General features: G+C 44.3%; 1 long non-coding RNA gene across 2 annotated transcripts in view; it reads right to left on the bottom strand.

Annotated features, from left to right (window-relative positions):
* Positions 1-14,544: 14,544 nt before the first annotated feature.
* The window catches only part of LOC120397551, a 34,450-nt gene continuing 28,026 nt past the window's right edge, over positions 14,545-20,968 (bottom strand). For both annotated transcript variants that reach the window (XR_005593857.1, XR_005593858.1), the window contains 3 exons: positions 20,838-20,922; positions 14,987-15,133; positions 14,545-14,881 (listed from right to left, as the gene is read on the bottom strand). This is a non-coding gene — a long non-coding RNA (uncharacterized LOC120397551). The remainder of the gene's footprint in view (positions 14,882-14,986; positions 15,134-20,837; positions 20,923-20,968) is intronic.

The following is a 20,968-nucleotide window of genomic DNA, read 5'->3' as shown; positions in this document are numbered from 1 at the left end:
TTAGAGACAGCAAGATGGGGTTCTTCAAATATGTCAGGCAAAAAAGATCAAGAATGGTGTGGGTCCCACTGCTCAACGGTGAAGGTGAGCTGGTAACAGAAGATGATAGGAAGACAGAGCTGTTCAACGCCTACTTTGCTTCAGTCTTCTCAGAAAAAATGTGACCAGAGGACTAGCGAAGTTACCATAGATGACAAAGGGGAAGGGATGCAGATCGGGATAAGTAAAGAACACATCAGAGATCTTCCGACTAATTTTAATGAATTCAAATCACCGGGGTCTAATGCTATTCACGGGTACTGAAGTGTCGAAGAAAAACTTAGTTCTCACTTTTTGTTTGGGTGCAGCAAAATTAAATACTTTATTATTTCTCCAGTAATTACAATGGAGGGAGAGAGTGCCATAGGACACAGGGTCCTGGACAGGTCTCTCAACTGGTAAACAATTACATCAAGCCTTTATACCTTTGTTTCAGACAATTTCTAGCAATCATGGAGACAGTAAAAAGCAACAAATACATTTTGTTTATACATAGCAGAAAGGAGTGAGACAATAAGATAAGCCTAAGAAAAGCAAGCCTGCATTTTGGTTAGTGATTGCAAGGTCGTAATAACTTTGTACACAGTTCTTGTCCTGTCGCCTCGCACTATCTTTGCTCCTACAAGTCTCACGTCATTAGGGTTACAGTATGGCCTGACTCTTGCTAACTAACATTCATTAAGATCTCTTCAAACCTTGTTAATTATTTACTGGCTTCCACAGAAGGAATTAGCTGAATAGATCTCAGAGCCACCGGCAATAATATTTACAAACTCATGGAGGACAGGAGAGATCCTGGAAGACTGGAGATGGGCTAATGTAGTGTCCATCTTTAAAAAGGGGCTAGGAGGAGCCTGGGAACTATAGACTAGTCAGCCTGACTTTGATACCTGGGAAGGTACTAGAGCAATGTATAAAACATTCAATTTGTGACTACCTGGAGGATGAAGGTGTGATCACTAGCAGCCAGCATGGATTTACCAAGAACAAATCATGACAAACCCGCTTGATTTCCTTCTTTGATAGGGTAATTTATTTGGTGGGTAGGGGGAATGCGTTGGACATAATATACCTGCACTTCAGCAAGATTTGTGACATAGTCGCACATAACATTCTGATAAGCTGGAGAAATGTGGGCTCCGCAGAACTACCATGAAGTGGTATAATTGGTTAAACAACCGCAAACAAAGAATAACTATTAATGGAATGATGTCAGATTAGAGAGAGGTCTCAAACTTCCACAGGGATCTGTTCTGGATCTGGTGGTGTTTCATATCTTTATTAATGACCAGGATGTAGGAATAAAGATCATACTGATCAAGTCTGCAGATGACACAAAGCTAGGGGAGATGTTGCCAGCACTTTAGAGGATAGAGCTAAAATCAGAGGGATCTTGATAAATTGGAGAACTGGGCTATAGACAAAGCAAAATTCAACCAAGACAATTATAAGGTGCTACACTTAGGGAAGAAAACCAAATGCACAAATACAGAATGGGGGGAAAACTGGCTTAGCAGCAGCACTGCTGAGAATGATCTGGAAGTTGTGGTGGATCACAACTTCAACATGAGTCAGCAATGCAATACTGTTGCTAAAAAAGCAAATGCAATTTTAGGTTGCATTAACAGAGGCATAGCATGCAAATCACAGGAAGTGATAGTACTACTCTGGTTAGGCCTCACCTGGAGTACTGTGTCCAATTTTGGTCACCAATATATAGAAAGGATGCAGAGAAACTGGAAAGGATCCAGAGGCAAGTGACAAAGATGATCAAAGGGATGGAATGCAGCCATATGAGCAAAGACTGAAGGAACTTGGTATGTTTAGTTTGGAAAAAAGGAGAGTGAGTGGGGGACATGACAGTGGTCTTCAGACACTTGAAAAATTGTGTGATGGTGTGGAACTCATCACTCTGGCACCTCCTTCTGGCGGTCATGAGAGTTAACTCTGTTCGCCAGGATGCCCTCCTCTGGTGGTGCCTCGCCAACATCATTTTCGTTCCAAGACCTATGTCACTTCCAGGACTGAAGCATCTTCTTCAGTGACACTCCCCTCTAGCTGTGCTGGACTCTATGTTCTCCCCTTCTGGGGGACCTGCAATCTCCATCCAGCCACTCCCTCAGTGGTAATTACAGTCCTTTGTCCCAGGGCCACTTCCCATGTGGCTCCAGCACCCTTTTCTGCCCTTACGTCAGGGCCTCAACCTGCTGGCCCTAGCAGCCCGCCAGTAGCTGTCTAGTTCCCCTGGTCCCCGCTTGCAGCACTGAAATATCCCAGGTGCACAGACTCCTTCCTCCTATTAGGAGTCTGGTCTTCCCCCATCAAGCTCCCGTCAGCTATTGAACTCTGCTCTGCCCTGCAGCCCTTCTTAGATGAGCCTGCCGGGCCATGATTAGCTTCTATTCTCAGCTCCTTTGTAATTGGCTGCCTCTGGTGCAGCCTCCCTAGGGCTGCTTTTAACTCCTTTTCTGCCAGCGAGGGGCAGTCACCCCATCAGAGGCTGCCATAAAAAAGATGGAGAAAAGTTGTTCTCTTTTGCCACAGAGAGCAGGATAAGACGCAATGGGTTCAAATTATAGCATGGCAGATTTCAATTAAATCTTAGAAAAAAGTTCTTACCTGTAAGGACTGTAGGACAATGAAACAGACTGCCTCAGGAGATTGTGGACACTTCTTCACTGGAGGTTTTCAAAAGGAGTCTGGATAGCCATCTGTCTTGTAGGAGGAGTTGTGTCTAAACCATCCATCTTGGCAGGGGGTTAGACTAGATGACCTTTGTGGTCCCTTCCAACCATATGATTCTACGGCACAGCAGATTTAGATTAATCTCAGGAAAGCTTCCTAACTGTAAGAAGAGTAGGACAGTGGAACAAACTGCCTGAGGAGGTTGTGGAAACTCCTTCACTGGAGGTTTTCAAAAGGAGGATGGACAGCCATCTGTCTTGGATGGTTTAGACACAACAAATCCTGCATCTTGGCAGGGGGTTATACTAGTTGACCCTTGCGGTCCTCTCTAACCCTATGGTTCTATGATACTATCTTCTGTTCTGGGAGAAGTTAAGTCCTATTTTTTCAGGTGTTTAGCTGCAGAGCCCTGAATCTAACAGGCCACTGGGAGATTCAAGGACCATTTCTCTATCTTTTTTTTCTGGAGTAAGACATTGTGTTACAGTAGTGACAGAAAAAAACTGGGTTTAAATCCTCAGCATCTATTTGCAATTGGTTTACTAGATTTGTGGATCAAGTTGGCCAACTGGAGCTCTGAGCACCATGAAATAGTAAATGGGATTCTAGCACATAGAAGCAGTTGACTATGATTCAGTGAATTGCTGTCCAAAACAAAGATGAGATGGGTGCATATCTGTCTGAAAGTATGTCTGACCGTATATTGTCTTCTGTGGCTGCTTGGAAGCCAACATCCTGTTTTGTTAAACCAACGGACCTGACCATTGGGAGAGGCAGAGTGGAAGGAAGAGAGGATGGCCTGGTTAAAGCACCAGCATGTAAATCAGGAACTCTAGGTTCTGTTCCTTGCTTTGCCATAGATTTCATCTGTGACCTTGGGTAAGTCCATTACTCTATGCCTCATCTGTAAAAATGTGGTTATAATACTTCACTCCATTGCAGGAATCCTAATTCACAGATGTCTGTAAAGAATTATGGATTGAAATCCTGACTAATATAACTAAAATTCTGATTAGGAAAGGAAGATTATTCTTTTAGCGTTTTAGTTGCACTAAATACTTATGGATTCTGTGCATTTTTCTCAATTCTTTCTTACACAATTTGAAGGAATTTTCTTAAAAGAAAGAGAAAAATATCCAGAACTAATTCCAGTGACAACAATCCCTTTCTCACGGCTGTATTAAATGTCATGGTGTCATCTTTTTTTCTAATACTGAAGTGTTTTTACTGGTGTTACTAGAAGAAACCACATTCTGCCATCAACCCTATAATTTGAGTTAGTGTGAATACTAATTATACTATCACTACTGTACTGTAGTTATATGTACTGCAGAAAAAAATCAAATTAGGAACTGTACATTACCAAAGCATGTTTTGGTGGCTAAAATTATTGCCTTATATGCTTACAGCAAGAAAACTACCATTATACTATGCTGCATATCACAAGCATCTCCTTTCCCATGAGTTAAATGTATTAGTCAATTACTGTTCTCTGACACCAAAGGCCTGCTCCTGGGAATATCTGACTGGCTCAGTGAAGTGCGGACGGTCCTCAGCTGACACTGCCTTCAATGGGAATTAACAGTGCCTGGCATCTTGTATCAGCGAGATGTTAGTGGGGACAATTTGATATTGTTGTTGTATCTCAAGAGGGATTGTTCATTTTCCCCAAAAACTTTTTATTCAGTAATCAGAAGCAAACACTTCCACCATGAGCATATCCTAAGCTGTGTGATAGATCAGTGGTTCTCAACGTGTGGTCTGTAGACTCTTGGGGATTTGGAGACTATGTCTAAGGGGTCCACGAAAGGTTGTAGTTACCATAGATAAGTGATTTTCAACCTGTGATCCATGGACGCCTGGGGGTCTGCAGACTGTCTGAGATTTCGAAAGGAGTCTGCCCCTCCATTTGAAATTTTTTTAGGGGCCCACAAAGGAAAAAAAGGTTGAGAACCACTGTACTAGATCATACCAAGAGCCTAGCGTATATGCATGAAAACAGAGGGAGAAGCAAAGACCAGCCACAAACCAAAAATGGGAGATAACAAAAACCCAAACATAAGAACAAAAGAAATACCGGTGCTGCTCAGTCAAGCATACGCTTTAACTCTGTGTTCCATATACACTCAGTCCCAGTTATGCTTCATTATGCAGCAACCTCATGCTTTGGTTCATATGTTTTCCTGGTTCTGGCCCCTATCCAGCATCGTCTCCATGTTTGTATATCAGACATTACTCACCTGTGCAGGCTATCATGCATTTAGATTGTGATCGAATTCCTAAGATTTTAGTGGGTGTTACTCTGCCCCTTCCCCCTTTATAAACATTGCTGGGCATAGGAAGTTAGGATAAAGCTGTGTTTGTGAGGTTATTTCCTGAATGAAGTGAAGTTGCTGGCTGATGGTACAAAGGGCACAGGAAATGGAGATACGTGGCCTGATTCACCTTGCACACAGGTGTAAATCACACAATTCCACTGACTTCAGTGACGACGCACTAGTATAACTGGGCAGAGAATCAGGACCATGAAAACCAGCTCTCCTCTCACCATCATGAGTTAAGGATATTGTGAATGCAAAGAGGAAAAGCATTACAGCCATTTCTTGCCTGATAGAGCTGTGTGTGCACACTTGTGAGAGAGAGAATGAGAGTGCTAAAGGACTTAGTATGGCGACACAGCCAACAGCCAGGAGTGATGTTTTTAAAACAAAGGTTCTGTATTCCTCTAGTTCTATAAATTTAACTTCCCTGAGCCTGGTGCATTCCTTCTTCACACAGATTAACTCTCATACATTTGTAGCTTGCTCTCCTTCCCAGATTTTCACTGTTAGGGCCCATACCTTTGGGATTGGTGAATCTGAGATCTGCTGCACATCTGCGCAGGGTTACTGTAGTAACAGTACTTTATTTTCATCAAGTGTTTTTCCTGTTAAATTGGGTGCGACCAATACTGTATGCAAAATAATACAACAAAACCGAACAAGGCTACAAACCCATCTCGGGGTCTAGCACCGGCTCACACCAGCAGAGAGCTGCATTCTTCTGGTTACTGCAATTTCATCAGACATCCATGTTGTGGATTATTATTTTACCATTCTTTAATAAGAGGCTGTAACCGAGAATTAGAGTAGCATTGTACCACAGGAGGTGAGCTGTTGGTAGGAATCCCAAACACGTTTTTCAGGTTTATATTGGCCTTAAAACTCGCATCTGATTTAAAATGCACGTGCATATAAAAGCACACAATCTCAGTCTGAAATTTAAAAATATTTGGCAAAAATTTGAAAGATTGTTGGTCTGTCATAAAGAATGAAAGCTTCCCTTTTATTGCTAAAGGGACCCAAGAGCTCTCTCGGAGTTTTGTCACTGACTTTGACAGGAGGTTAATGAGAACTTTGGTTTTAGTTAGAACAAAAGCATTGGGATTTTAAAAAAAAAATTTGGTGACACAAGCAAATAAAATACCAAAACACTTAAATTAAGCTGGGCACTTGTTCCTTAGCTCAAGCTAATGTGGGAATTATTAGGAGTGAATATTTTTATTATTATTTTTGGGGAAATGAAAGGTTTCCTTCAACTATTCTATAAATACATCCACAGCAATGGCTAACCCTTGTCCTTTCAGCCCCCTTGTGCTGAGGAACTCTGCTCCAATGAGGGCTCCTTCTGTATTTCTGTATAAGAGGTGATGGAGTTAAGGAGCCACAGGTCCTGCCCCATCCTAACTTCAGGGCTCCAACACCCATTCCTGCCCTAGAGGGGAGTACATATGGGGGCTACTATAGGATTCCCTTAACCCTCCCCACCCACACTGTCCCCACACAGCAACCCGCAGCAACCTCATGTACTTGGCTTGGCATACGGAAGAGGATTTACTCCTAAGCATTTCCCATGGGTTTTGTGTGAGGATTCATTAGTGCTTTGAAGATGAAAACTGCCATATGAGTACTAAGCATTATTGCTATTTACTGAACTGATCAATGCACAGCTGACTGTTAATCTGTTTTCAGGTGGCAATTCTGTTAGTTAAAAGGCCATCAAAATTGTTCATTTTCTCCACGGTTTGCAAAAATGTTCTTTCCTCACACTTACAGCCTCACACATGATTTATAGGCATGTTATGACAGCAGGGCCGTAAAACCGAACTTTCATTTGGTGCAGTGGTGGAGGGATTTTTTTTTTTTTGCTATATTTATTTATCTGCCTACCAATATAATTTATTTAGGGCATGACCCTGCAGCAACCTCCAATGGGAGTTTTGCCATTGACTTCAATGAGAGCAGACTCACACCCTCTCTACTTCTGATAAAAGAAACAAACAACCCACCCTGCCAACTACCCGAAAAGTTTTAAAAAGTCCTATACATTGGTAATGCAAGTGTGTGCCACCGAATGGGGTGTTTTGTAAATCTGGGTATCATTAGGAATAAAGGTTAGAATGCCCCAATAACAATTTGAACTAATGTGAACTTAATTACCTCTTGTTAGGAGATTAGAAACTGATTTAAAAGGTGACAAAGGTCAAGGATTTTCTTCTCATCTAGTCACCCTTCATTGTTTATTTTTTTAAACTGCCTTTGAAACTGCTTTATAAACAGTTTGAGTTCCTGTGCATAATTTACATTCTGGTTTTATTGGTACTTGTTCACTGACCATGCACGAAGAAAATGAGATTCTTTCCTCCTCTTGGCTATAGTTTGGATTTGTGATCAACTAAATTCCTTCCATGTGAAATTAAACAGAGATGCATATTACCACTCTAAAGAGGAGCACACAGAGCTATAGCAGCAACCCAAAATCTAAATTAGATTACCCCTTACCCCCAACATTCCCCTTCTCCTGCAGGATACAAGTAACTCCCAATGACTGCAATGAAAATTATTTTGTATCCTGCGGGGGGGGGGGGGGAGGGAGACGGGGAATAGGGCTCTTAGATCTGAGTAGTGTTTACACACCTTCTGGGAAAGCTGTGATCCTTGCCCCTACCTCCAAGCAATCTGACAATCTCAATGTGAAAAACACTAGCAGTAGTGTCCCATTTTCACAGGATGGATGTCGAAATCAGTAGACAGTGACTTGAGGGACATACAGAAGTAAAATTTATTTTATTTATAAACAGACTAATTTAACTTCAACACAATCTGTTGCATGCAAATGTAACCTGGATACTACAGTACTTCAGTATGATGGTGGTAGATGCATTAAAGTACATAAAAGATAACTATCAGATGTACTATATTAGACACTGTGCAACCCTGTAAATGACCCATAACATTACTGAATAGACCTGATCCTGCAAACCCTTATCCAGCTGAGCAGCCCCACTGTTTTAGTAGGAATATACACATTATGAAGGCTTTGTAGGTTTGTGCACATTGCAAAAGTTACAAAAATGCAACACATCTGAATTTCTGAAATAGTTACATGGCCAAGGCAAGGCATTTTAACAATGCTCTGATAGAATTTAAAACCATCATGCCTGGGCGAGGAGATATGTAGCAAGTAAACATTTTAAGCCTGGTGTAAATTCTGGTGTTTCAGAATGGTCTGTTTTACTACTACAGATTAGCCAGCTAGGTGAAGGAAGAAACCATCAGACAATTGAAAAATTTGTTTTAATTTTATGACATGACACAAAGGCTCTTTATTGTAAATTCATCTTTGTCCCCAAAAGCACAGCAGTAACATTGCAGGTGGCCCTTTAACACCAGTATGCACAATGACCACCATGTCTCTCCATGAATCCCACAGGTCTGGCTATATTACACTCCCTGGAAATGCAAGAGCTAGATTTTCTTCCTCCTCCTCAGCTGAAAAATGCTACTGCGCAGGCTCCAATGCCAGAGGCGATGGAGCCCGAACCCACCATAATGCAAAGTAGTTCTATGCCAGACTATCTGAGCCATTAGCAATTATCTTTGAAAAGTCATGGAAGATGGGAGACATTCCAGAAGACTGGAAAAGGACAAATATAGTGCCCATCCGTACAAAGGGAAATAAGGACAACCCGGGTAATTACAGACCAGTCAGCTGAACATCCGTACCCAGAAAGATAATGGAGCAAATAATTAAGCAATCTATTTGAAAACACCTAGAAGATAATAAGGTGATAAATAACAGTCAGCATGGATTTGTCAAGAACAAATCATGTCAAACCAACCTGATAGCTTTCTTTGACAGAGTAACAAGACTTGTGGATGTGGGGGGAGCGGTAGATGTGGTATATCTTGACTTTAGTAAGGCTTTTGATACTGTCTCGCATGACCTTCTCATAAACAAACTAGGGAAATACAACCTAGATGGAGCTACTATAAGGTGAGTGCATAACTGGTTGGAAAACTGTTCCCAGAGAATAGTTATCAGTGGTTCATAGTCATGCTGGAAGGGCATAGCGCGTGGGATCCCACAGGGATCGGTTCTGGATCTGGTTCTGTTCAATATCTTCATCAGTGATTTAGATAATGACATAGAGAGTACACTTATAAAGTTTGCAGACGATACCAAGCTGGGAGAGGTTGCAAGTACTTTGGAGGATAGGATTAAAATTCAAAATGATCTGGACAAACTGGAGAAATGGTCTGAAGTAAATAGGATGAAATTGAATAAGGACAAATGCAAAGTACTACACTTAGGAAGGAACAAATAGGTTGCACACATACAAAATGGGAAATGACTGCCTAGGAAGGAGTACTGCGGAAAGGGATCTGGGGGTCATAGTGGATCAGAAGCTAAATATGAGTCAACAGTGTAATGCTGTTGCAAAAAAATCAAACATCGTTCTGGGATGTATTAGCAAGAGTATTGTAAGCAAGACACAAGAAGTAATTCTTCTGCTCTACTCCATGCTGATTTGGCCTCAACTGTAGTATTGTGTCCAGTTCTGGGTGCCACATTTCAGGAAAGATGTGGACAAACTGGAGAACGTCCAAAGAAGAGCAACAAAAATGATTAAAGGTGTAGAAAACATGACCTATGAGACAAGATTGAAAAAATTGGGGTTGTTTAGTCTAAAGAAGAGAAGACTGAGAAGTTTTCAAGTACATAAAAGGTTGTTACAAGGAGGATGGAGAAAAATTGTTCTTCTTAACCTCTGAGGATAGGACAAGAAGCAATGGGCTTAAATTGTAGCAAAGGTGGTTTAGGTTGGACATTAGGAAAAACTTCCTAACTATCAGAATGGTTAAACACTGGAATAAATTGCCTAGGGAGGTTGTGGAATCTCCATCATTGGGGATTTTTAAGAGCAAGTTGGACAAACACCTGTCAGAGGTGGTCTAGATAATACGTAGTCCTGCCTTGAGTGCAGGGGACTGGACTAGATGACCTCTCATGGTCCCTTCCAGTTCTATGTTTCTATGATTATAACTACCATGGACAAGAAACTTGGGCAGTAGCTGTTTCTCAAACACTTGAAAAAGTTCTCATCTCTGCCATCAAGGCTTTGCTGCAGAGAGTAGGAGAGCTGGATCTAGCCCCTATCTGAATACCAGTAGGCCGCAGGGGAGAGAATTCCTAGGTGACTCAACCATTCATCAGAAGTCTGAATATGTCCCTGCAACTAATAAGAGGAGCAAGCAGAAGGCTTCCCTTTCTGAGGAAGATCGCTGGGATGGGAGGGACTTGAAAATCAATAGGAGCTGCTGAACCACTTCTGCAAGTATGGGATAGTATACCAGCCCCATGGGAAACCAGAGTCACAGTGAGAAACTGTGGCTGCCAGGGAGACACCTTGACAGTTAATGCTGATACAGTAGGGTTGGTTTCTAATGCCCCATATGGAAAGAAGTCTCCATCCTTCTGCAATGGCCAAAGAGGTGAGAGGTGGGGAAATAGACATGGGGTTTCCCCACTTACACAAATAAATTAGACCACCAGAAAGCATGATGGAGTGCATGGGTGAGGAAAGTTCACAGCCACTGGTGCTGAGAGAGCTTCTGTAGTGAATGACAAGGAAACTCACAGTAGAGAAATATTTCCCCATTACATAATAGCTCCCAGGAAGAATGAGTTGCAAATGGAGGTGAAAGATTAGAGAGGTTGGTGGAAGAGTTAACTCTCTACAGCTGATGCCCAAATATGACATGGAATCCCTAGCAGGATCACTTATCAATCCAGGTAATAATTACTACATGAGGTTTTAAGAGAGGCTCAAACTATTAGTGCACATGACTCTTATGATCCCTGAACAAGCTGAGGATGAGGACTGAATGCACATGGCCCACCTTCCTGGATAAAGTAGGTCAGGCAATAGAATATAACTACATAGGAATTACTATACCAGATGCATGCTTCAAATTGTTCATCTCTGATCCACTTCTAATTCTGCTGTATCTTTTTTTTTTGAGATAGGGCAATCAGAGCTGACTTTGAGGGTGTTTTGTTGATTTATATATTATTTTCTCTCTCTGCTTTATATAGCTCATCGTTTTGTTTGCTTTTTGCTCACCACTTTACGTTAAGCAGAAGTTTTAGTTGAGCCGTCCACAGTATCTAGGACTTTTCATGAGTAGCTACAGTTAATTTAGACCCCTGCAATGTGTGAGCAGTTCAAATTAATCCTTTCAATGGGCATTACCTTGCATTTGTCAACATTTAATTTAATCTGTGTCATTCACCTGGCTTTATTAGGTCTCTCTGAAGTGCTTCACAGTCTTCTCTCAACTTGACTAGTTTAAAATCTTTTGTGTCACCTACCAGTTTTGACACCGTGCTGTCCACTCCCTTTTGCAGATCAATTAATTGATATGTTAAACACTAGTCCAGATACAGATTCTTTGGACACCTCATGGTAACATTTTGCCATGATGAAAGTTGGCCACTTATTCCTAGTTTTTGCTTTCTATCTCTTAGCCAGTTTCTAATCCAAGACATTATTTTACACCACACTCCATAGTTATTTAGTATTCTTATTAGCCTCTTGTGAGGAACGTTGTGAAAGGCGTTTTGAAAATCCAGATAAATTATCTCAGCTAGTTCTCTTTTACTATTATTTTGTTGACATGCTCAATGAATTTTGGAAGATTAGACAAGAATGGTTTTCCTTTACAGAAAGGTGTTTGTCCCTGTCATATCATATTCCTGTAGGGTTTTTGTCATTCTATTATTTCAGCCAGTTTACCTGATACTGACGTTAGGTTTACTGGTCTACATTTCCCAAAATTGCCACTCCTGCCTGTTTAAAAGACAGGTTCAAGATTTGTTCCCCCTCCATTATAAACAGGATTTTAATGAAATGGTGGCTCAGTCACTTCATTCTTACCGTTATCCCTTTAACCTCATCAGTTAGCCAAATTCAACGTATTGTGGGTTGTTTCAGTTATGAGGGAGATTGATGATACAGTCAGGTATTTTCTTTGTAACAATCTTGTTTATTTACAAGGAATGTACGAAGTCTTGTTTCTCCAAACACAGGAGGAACCAAACAACAGGAGCTACTTTATTTGCTTCAAGCCCAAGCCTCTTTAGCAAGCACCAGACTCAAAAGCCCTCTCATGAGGCTTCTCCCAGGGTTACACATCATATGTGTCCAAGCTGTGTAGCTCTCTGTCTGTGCTGTCTCCTGCTTCTCTTTTTTGTACGCATGCACCCTTACCCAGAACAATGTGCTCACATGGTTCAGATTCCTGGGCCTACTCATATATGCCTTTGTTTTAGGTGCAGGGCTGCTTAACCATCTTGCATGACTATTTAAAATGAAGGGGAGTGGCCACACCCATCAGCCTCAACGCTGCTTCAGCCAACCCAAAGCGTTACGTTCTTTCAAAATTCTTGAATGGTTATATCATCCGGTCTGGGTGACATGTTGCTTTTTAATTTTTTCCAATACTTTTTCTTTGACACTTTAGTCTCTGACAGTCCCTCATCTTTAGGTTGAGGTTAACTATCTCCTCAACATCCTCGGTGCAGGAGACTGACGCAAAAGATCTCGTTTAGCTCCTTTGCAATGTCCTTATTCTCCTTAATTGCCCCCTTGTACCCCATGAGCCCAGAGGCCCACTGATTCTCTTGCAGGCTTCCTGCTTCTTATGTACTTAAGTAATTATTGTTTTGTTGTTTCTGTATCTTTGGCTATTTGCTCTTCATATCTCCTCTTAACCCTCCTAGTTTCCATTTTACATATTGCCTGTCATAGTTTATTCTCCTTTCAACTGACTTTACTTTCTGGGGTAATAGTTACATTTTCTTGGCAGAATTGATATATTATCACAAAAATAGCCAGTGTATGCCATGAAAATGGTCGGATGTCTTCCTTAGAAACAAGCATACTGGAATTAATTATGACTGCATATGATACAGTAATTTTAGTGACCAGCTGAACAGTGTAAATTGAAGCATTTCTTTGTACTACAGGGTTGGTGAAGGCAAAGGTGAACATATGCAAAACCAGTTTCTCACAATGTTTTCTGTAAATTAAGGTATGCATGAAACATTACTAAGAAATGAAGCAATTTATTGCAAATACAACATCCCTAAGGTACTGTGCAGAACGCTTGATGAGCCACACAATCTTTTTTAATGAGCTCTTGTGTTAATGGCTAATAGACAACCTCCTGCAATGAGGGGCAACAAGAGGAGCTGAAGACTGTATGATGCACAGGATGATATGTGCATATGAAGCAGTGCAAGTGCAGAGTGGACCTCCAATGCTTGAATTATTTTATGTCCCAGTAGACAGTACATGGACAAAATGCAGCTGCACTTTCCTTGCTGGCCTTATTAAAGTGCAGAGCACAGTCATTGCTTCAAATAAACAGACTCATCATAACAACATCAAACCAAACCCCAGATCCTGTACACATTCCTTAATTCCATAAGGGCTTGTTTGCTTTAGAGTTGCTCAGAGTATTAGGCAACTTCTCTCTCTCTTTCTCCTCCCTCAGTTTTGGTTAGGGGGTTTGGTGTGCGGGTGCTGGGTGGTATCGATGGCCTGTGATATACAGGCTGTCAGACTACGTTAGTGGTTTTCAAACTGCGGGTAGCGACCCAGTACTGGGTCACAGTGGCTCTGGTCAGCACTGCCAACTGGGCTATTAAAAGTCCCGTCAGTGGTGCTGCCCTGCTAAGGCAGGCTAGTCCCTACCTGTTCTGACACCATGCTGCACCCTAGAAGTGGCCAGCAGCAGCTCTGTCTCCTGGGTTGGGAGGCCACGGGGCTCCACATGCTGCCCCTGCCCTAGCACTGGCTCCACAGTCCCATTGGCTGGTAACCAGCCAATGGGAGCTGGGGGGGCGGTGCCTGTGGGTGAAAGCCACGCGGAGCTGCTTGTGCACCTCTGTCTAGGAGCTGGACCTGCTGCTGGCCGCTTCCGGGGTGCAGCGTGGTCCACAGTGCCATGACAGGCAGGAAGCCTGCCTCTGCACCCCTGCTGAACCACTGACTGGGAGCCACCCAAGGTAAGACTGTGCCCCAATCCCCTGCCCCAGCCCTGAGCCCCCCCCAAACTCAGAGCCCCTTCCTGCACCCCAAACCCCTCATCCCTGGCTCTACCCCAGATCCTGCACCTGCAGCCCAGAGCCCTCACCCCCCCTGCACCCCAACCCCCGGCAGAGCCCTGAGCCCCCCCAAACCCAGAATCCCCTCCTACACCCCAAACCCCTCATCCCTGGCCCCACCTCAGAGCCTGCACCCCCATCCCAGAGCCCTGACCCCCTCCCTTACCCCAACCCCCTGTCCCAGCCCAGAGCCTCTCCCACACACCAAATCCCTCATTCCCAGCTCTGTTGGGTCACAGGCATCAACAATTTTCTTCAACTGGGTCACCAAAAATTTTTTTTTGAAAAACACTGGACTACATAATCTGGTGTTCCCTTCTGCCCTTAAACTCTCGGACTCAGCCTTCCTCCATCTCTATCTCACCATCTTTTCCCCATTAGTTCTTGGTTTATTGCTGAGCGGAAGCATCAGTAGAATAAAGGCTGTAGCTGCTGGTGACCATCACACTCACCAGCGTTTCCTTGTAGAGATGGACCTACAAATGGCGGAGACTTTCCTTCCCAATTACATGTTGCTTCCAGATGCTACGTAGATGGTACTGCAGGATTGCTGAAGGTGGGGGGAAGAGTAAATGGGCTGCTTCTCTTTAAAGTGGTTACAGGGGGTTGTCTCTGGTCTTGGCTCATCAGGTTTGCCCCTGACAAAATGAGCCTGTAGTGGAGTCTGACAGAAAGTGCACCTGGGCATTAGCAAAGGGGAGTGCAGGCAGAGAGGCATTAATGATACAAATCAAACAAAAAGGAAGAAGCAAGGAATTTACCCCCTTACCTAGTAACACAGAGACTTAACAACATGGAACTAACAAGATGCCACCATACACAAGACCAGCTGCTTTTTTGTTGCATCCTCTCCCCCGTTTCTTCCTGTCTATTCAGCGTGCAAGCGCGTGGAGCCAGGGGCCTTGTCTTTGTAGGGCTGTGAAAGAACAAAGTGATTGTGACAGTGTGGGCGATCTGTCCTTAAGCTTATGAATTCCGTTTGATTTCATGAACTCTGTGTGTGACTATGACTTTCAGTGCTGATTAAAACTTCCATTTTATGACAGAAGACAGACAGCTGAGCCAGTGACTCTGAATGACCCTCAGCCAGCAACCCCACTCACAGGCAGGGAGAACGGAAAATCCCAGTGTGAGAAGAGAAGCAGGAAGAGGTGTAATCAGACCTTGCTTTTAAAAGGAACTAGCTGTGTAGCAAGAGGAGATGTAGCAGGATATGCTCTGCTCCTGCCTTTTAGAACCACAGAAACCACGGCAGCTCTGCTGGCTGGGTATCCACACCATGCTATTTACTTATGTTCCTTCCACCTACACCTTTACAGTCCTATGCAACAATGATGTTTAGATTGCTCTCTGTGCTTTCAGCCCCTTCCCCATGGCCTGAGAGGACCAGAGGTCTGCCTTTTCTGAGATCACTGTCAGACTGGGCTCAGCTAGCCATGTTCCTTTCTCCTTGACTTCCTTCCTGTGTCTTTATCAGTCTTGAGCTGATGGGCTAATTGGCTCATTAGCTCAGCCAGTCCCCCCCCACCCTCAGCTGATTAGATAATTAACTTCAGTTACCCCAGTCAGCCTTCTCCTGGGGGAACTATTTGGTATCAGAGTGCAGAGTCACCTGTTAGCGCCCAGCACTCTGTCACAGGGTAGTAGACCATTGCTAGAGCCAGAAGACTGAGCAGAAGGATGGAGGCCAGGATGGACCTGTCCCCCCTCAAGAACATTGACCAAACCCCAAAGGATTCCAAAGAGTGGTGACGGATCTGAAGGAGAGAATTATATTCAGGTGCTTGTTGTTTTCCATAGATCTGTAAATCTCTTCTGCTTTCTATGAGTAAAGTGTGTGTGTTTAGTAAGGTCCATTGCAAAGGAGCTTCTCTGTTTCTTGAACATAAGAATGTGAGTATGGCAATACTGGGTCAGACCAATGGTTGATCTAGCCCACTATCCTGTCTTCCAGTAGTGGCCAGTGCCAGGTGTTTCAGCGGGAATGAACAGAATAGGGAAATTTACCATGATCCATCCCCTGTTGTCCAGTCCTAGCCCCCATCTGGCAGTCAGAAGTTTAGGGACACCCAGAGGATATGGTTGCTAACAGCCATGGATGATCTATCCTCCATGAACATATCTAATTCTATTTTCAACTCAGTTATGCTTTTGGCCTTCACAACATCCCCTGGCAACCAGTTCCACAGGGTGACTGTGTGTTGTGTGAAGAAGAAATTTATTGTGTTTGTTTAAACCTGCTGCCTATTAATTTCATTGGCTGAACCCTGGTTCTTGTGTTGTGTGAAGTGGAAAATAACTCTTCCCTATGCACTTTCTCCATACCATTCATGATTTTATAGACCTCTATCATATCCCCCCTTGGTCTTCTCTTGTCTTACCTTAAAAGTCACAGTCTTTTAAATTTCTCCTCTTATGGAAACTGTTCCATACCCCTAATAATTTCTGTTGCCTTCCTCTGTACTTTTTGCAATTCTAATATATCTTTTTTGAGATGGGGCATGTAGTATTCAAGGTGTGGGCACGCCTTGGATTTACAGTGGCACTATGATATTTTCTGTCTTACTGTCTGTCCCTTTTCTAATAGTTCCTAACATTCTGTTAGCTTTTTTGACTGCTGCTGCATACTGAGCAGATGTTTTCAGAGAGCTATCCACGATAACTCCAAGATCTCTTCTTGAGTGGTAACAGCTAATTTCAACCCCATCATTTTGTATGTATAGTTGGGATTATGTTTTCCAATGTGTAACACTTTGAATTTAGCAACACTGAATTTCATGTTCCTTTGCAAAGGAACTTGGTGTTTCTTCCTTTAACTGTCACATGGTCCCCAAAGAGTTAAACTGTAAATTGAAGTGCCCATGAGGGTGGTGATCTAAGGGAGCTTGCATAGTCTACTGGGGAGACTTGGGAGTTCAGCACTGGTCTTGGAACCTAGGGCAGCCTGACCGCGGGGTCCTGCATTCCAAGAAGGGGTCAGAACAAGAGACTGTGGGTACGTCTACACTACGGGATTATTCCAGTTTTACATAAACCGGTTTAGTAAAACAGATTGTATAAAGTCGAGTGCACGCGGCCACACTAAGCACATTAATTCGGCGGTGTGCGTCCATGGTCCGAGGCTAGCATCGATTTCTGGAGCGTTGCACTGTGGGTAGCTATTCCGTAGCTATCCCATAGTTCCCGCAGTCTCCCCCACCCCTTGGAATTCTGGGTTGAGATCCCAGTGCCTGATGGGGCAAAAATCATTGTCGCGGGTGGTTCTGGGTAAATGTCGTCAGTCATTCCTTCCTCTGGGAAAGCAACGGCAGACAATCATTTCGCGCCCTTTTTCCCTGGATTGCCCTGGCAGACGCCATAGCATAGCAACCATGGAGCCTGTTTTGCCTTTTGTCACTGTCACCGTATGTGTACTGGATGCTGCTGACAGAGGCGATACAGAAGCGCTACACAGCAGCATTCATTTGCTTTTGCATGATAGCAGAGACGGTTATCAGTCGTTCTGTACTGTCTGCTGCTGTCATGGGTCCCCCTGGCTGAGGTCGGCCGGGGGCGCAAAGACAAAAATAGGAATGACTCCCCGAGTCAATCTCTCCTTTATGGTATCTAAAAATAGAATCAGTCCTGCCTAGAATATGGGGCAAGTGTACTAGAGAACCAGTGTATCAGAGAACCAGAGAGCACAGCCGCTCCGTGTCAGATCCCACAGAAATGATGAGCTGTATGCCATTCATAGGGGGTGCCCCTGCAACAACCCCACCTGTTGCTTCCCTCCTCCCCCAGCCTTCCTGGGCTACCGTTGCAGTGTCCCCCCATTTGTGTGATGAAGTAATAAAGAATGCAGGAATAAGAAAAAGTGACTTGTTAGTGAGATAAAATAAGGGGAAGGCAGTCTCCAGCTGCTATGATAGTCCAGGCAGGACATTAAGCAGTGTGGGGGAGAGGAGCCCAGCATCCCGCTGCTATGATAGTCCAGGCAGTACAGAATCTTTTCTTTACACCTGAAGGGTGGGGGCTGATGGAGCTCAGCCCCCTGTTGCTATGATGAAGACGGTTACCAGCCATTCTGTACCATCTACTGGGAATGACCGGGAGTCATTCCGATTTTTACCCAGGCGCCCCCAGCCAACCTCACCTCAGGCCAGCCAGGAGCACTCACGGGCTGATGACGAGGACAGATACCAGTCCTACTGCACTGTACCGTCTGCCACCAGGCACCCCCAGCTGACCTCACCTGAGGCCAGCCAGGAGCACTCACGGGCTGATGATGACGATGGATAGCAGTCATATTGTACCATCTGCCACCAGGGATGGGGGGAGAGGATGCTGCAGTTCACTGCCGCAGCATCGCGTCTACCAGCAGCATTCAGTAGACATAGGGTGACATTTAAAAAAGTCAAGAGACGATTTTTTTCCCTTTTCCTTCTGGGGGTAGGTGGGGGGGTGGTAAATTGACGAGCTATGCCCTGAACCACCCCAGACAATGTGTTTGACCCTACAGGCATTGGGAGCTCAGCCAAGAATGCAAATGCTTTTCGGAGACTGCAAGAACTGTGGGATAGCTTGAGTCCTCAGTCCCCACTTCCTCCCTCCCTCCATGAGCATCCATTTGATTCTTTGGCTTTCCGTTACACTTGTCACACAGCAGTGTGCTGAGTCCCTCCTGTGGCCTCTGTCTGGAGATTTTTTTTAAAATGCTTTGGCATTTTGTCTTCTGTAACAGAGCTCTGATAGAACAGATTTGTCCGCCCATACAGCGATCACATCTGTACGGTCCATGCTGGAGCTCTTTTTGGATTTGGGACTGCATCGCCACCCGTGCTGATCGGAGCTCCACGCTGGGCAAACAGGAAATGAAATTCAAAAGTTCGCGGGGCTTTTCCTGTCTACCTGGCCACTGCATCTGAGTTCAGATTGCTGTCCAGAGCGGTCACAGTGGTGCACTGTGGGATACCGCCCGGAGGCCAATACCGTCGTTTTGCGGCCACACTAACCCTAATCCAATATGGTAATACCGATATTAGTGCTACTCCTCTCGTTGGGGAGGAGTACAGAAACCGGTTTAAAGAGCCCTTTATATCGATATAAAGGGCCTCGTAGTGTGGACGGGTGCGGCGTTAAATTGGTTTAACGCTCCTAAAATCGGTTTAAACGCATAGTGTAGACCAGGCCTGTGTCTTAGTATTGCCAACCTCAAGAGATCAAAAATTATGAGCCACATCCCCAAAAATGGTAGGATTGGCCTGAAAAAATCTTGAGATTTAAAAAAACCTATATTGTGCGTTTGGTCTGTTTTAGGATTGCTGGATTCCCCCTGCCCACCCCCGGTGTGTGTGACAATTAGTGCTACCCACACTCCAACATTGATCGGGAGAGGTATTTTTGGCTTCTGCTGCAGCAGCTTTCACTCCCTCATCTTCCCATCCTTTGCCCAGCAATTAATTCTGCTCCCCACAATATCCTAATCAATCCTGTCCCCCAGCTCCTGCATCAATTCTGCCTCCCCCCACGTTTATCCCTCTACCTCACCTCTGCTCCTCCTGGGGTTCTTCACCCCCCCAGGTTTGGGGGGGCCTACAGTGGGGTCCCTCTCCACCTTCCATGGTGGGGAGAGCACTCCAGACATTCCCTCCTGTTTCTCAGCCAGGGTGTTGCAGAGGAGCTGTCTAGTTGCTCACAGGAAGGGAGACAAGAGTGAAGCCTCCCTAAGCTGCTGGACTCTTTAACCTCCTGATCCCCTCCTGTGAGAATGGCTGGGAGATTCTGAGGGGATGGGGGAGAGAACTCTTCCTGTAGCAGCTCTGATTGGTTGCTCAGTGCCAGGAGGTGGGCAAGTGGAGAAGGCAGCCAATCAGAGGGGGTTTTCTCCCCAGGCCGTGCTCAAATTTGTGAGAGGATTGAGTTGGGGCTTCTCATGTCATTGCAAGAGGGGCTCCAGCTCCAGCTGAGATCCTGTCACTCATCCAAAAATCATAAGAGTTGAAAATATGGGTGTCTGGTCACTGCTCAGCCCCAGCTGGCTAAGCAGTGCATGGGATACAAAGGCTGAACCCAATACAACAGGCTGGTGTCTGTCCACTAGCAGGGACTCAGCCAGCACTGTAACCGCAATATTTCAGTACTGGTGTAGCACCGAGTGAGATTCATATCCCAGAGGCATATTTAATGCATTGTTCAATTGTCTAGTTTGTCCAAAGGGGAGGAAGTTCAGATGGGAGTTGACTTCCAAACTGGACCATTGCGGGAGCTGTTCAGTGCGGCTCCTGTCTGAAAGCCTAGCAGTGGCACTCCGGAAAAGCCAAGGTTAGGTGGAGGCAGGAAAGCTAACCTCAGAAGAAAATGGAGGGATTTAGATGCAGGGGCTGGTCAGAGTGTGAGGGGCTGACTGGGCCCCTCAGCATGACTGGGAGATGTTCCTCTTTTATTGAGTAAACTGTTGGATGGTCAGAGAAACCCAGTTCAAAGGGGGTTAAAGTGCAAATAGAGATTGGAAAATCCTCTGTGCATAAAGGAGAGCCCTGCACAGGGAAAGGAAGAAACCACCAGGAGAAGTTACTGTGACTGTTTCTTACAGCAATACAATTCAGTTCAGCTTCTCAGATGTGTGCTCTGGTACTCACATATTCCTCCCTCCTCTCTCATTCCCTCCATAGGGACAGGGCATTTCACGTGTTTAGGTGGTTCATCCTGAAATCTTTTGAAACACTGCAGAGAAGATGCATAGAGATATTATCACAAATAATGTATATTA

Source organism: Mauremys reevesii, linkage group 2, assembly GCF_016161935.1.
Source record: "Mauremys reevesii isolate NIE-2019 linkage group 2, ASM1616193v1, whole genome shotgun sequence".
Lineage (NCBI taxonomy): Eukaryota > Metazoa > Chordata > Testudines > Geoemydidae > Mauremys > Mauremys reevesii.
The sequence above is the reverse complement of the archived record's forward strand: the minus strand, read 5'-3'. Positions and strand labels throughout refer to the sequence as shown.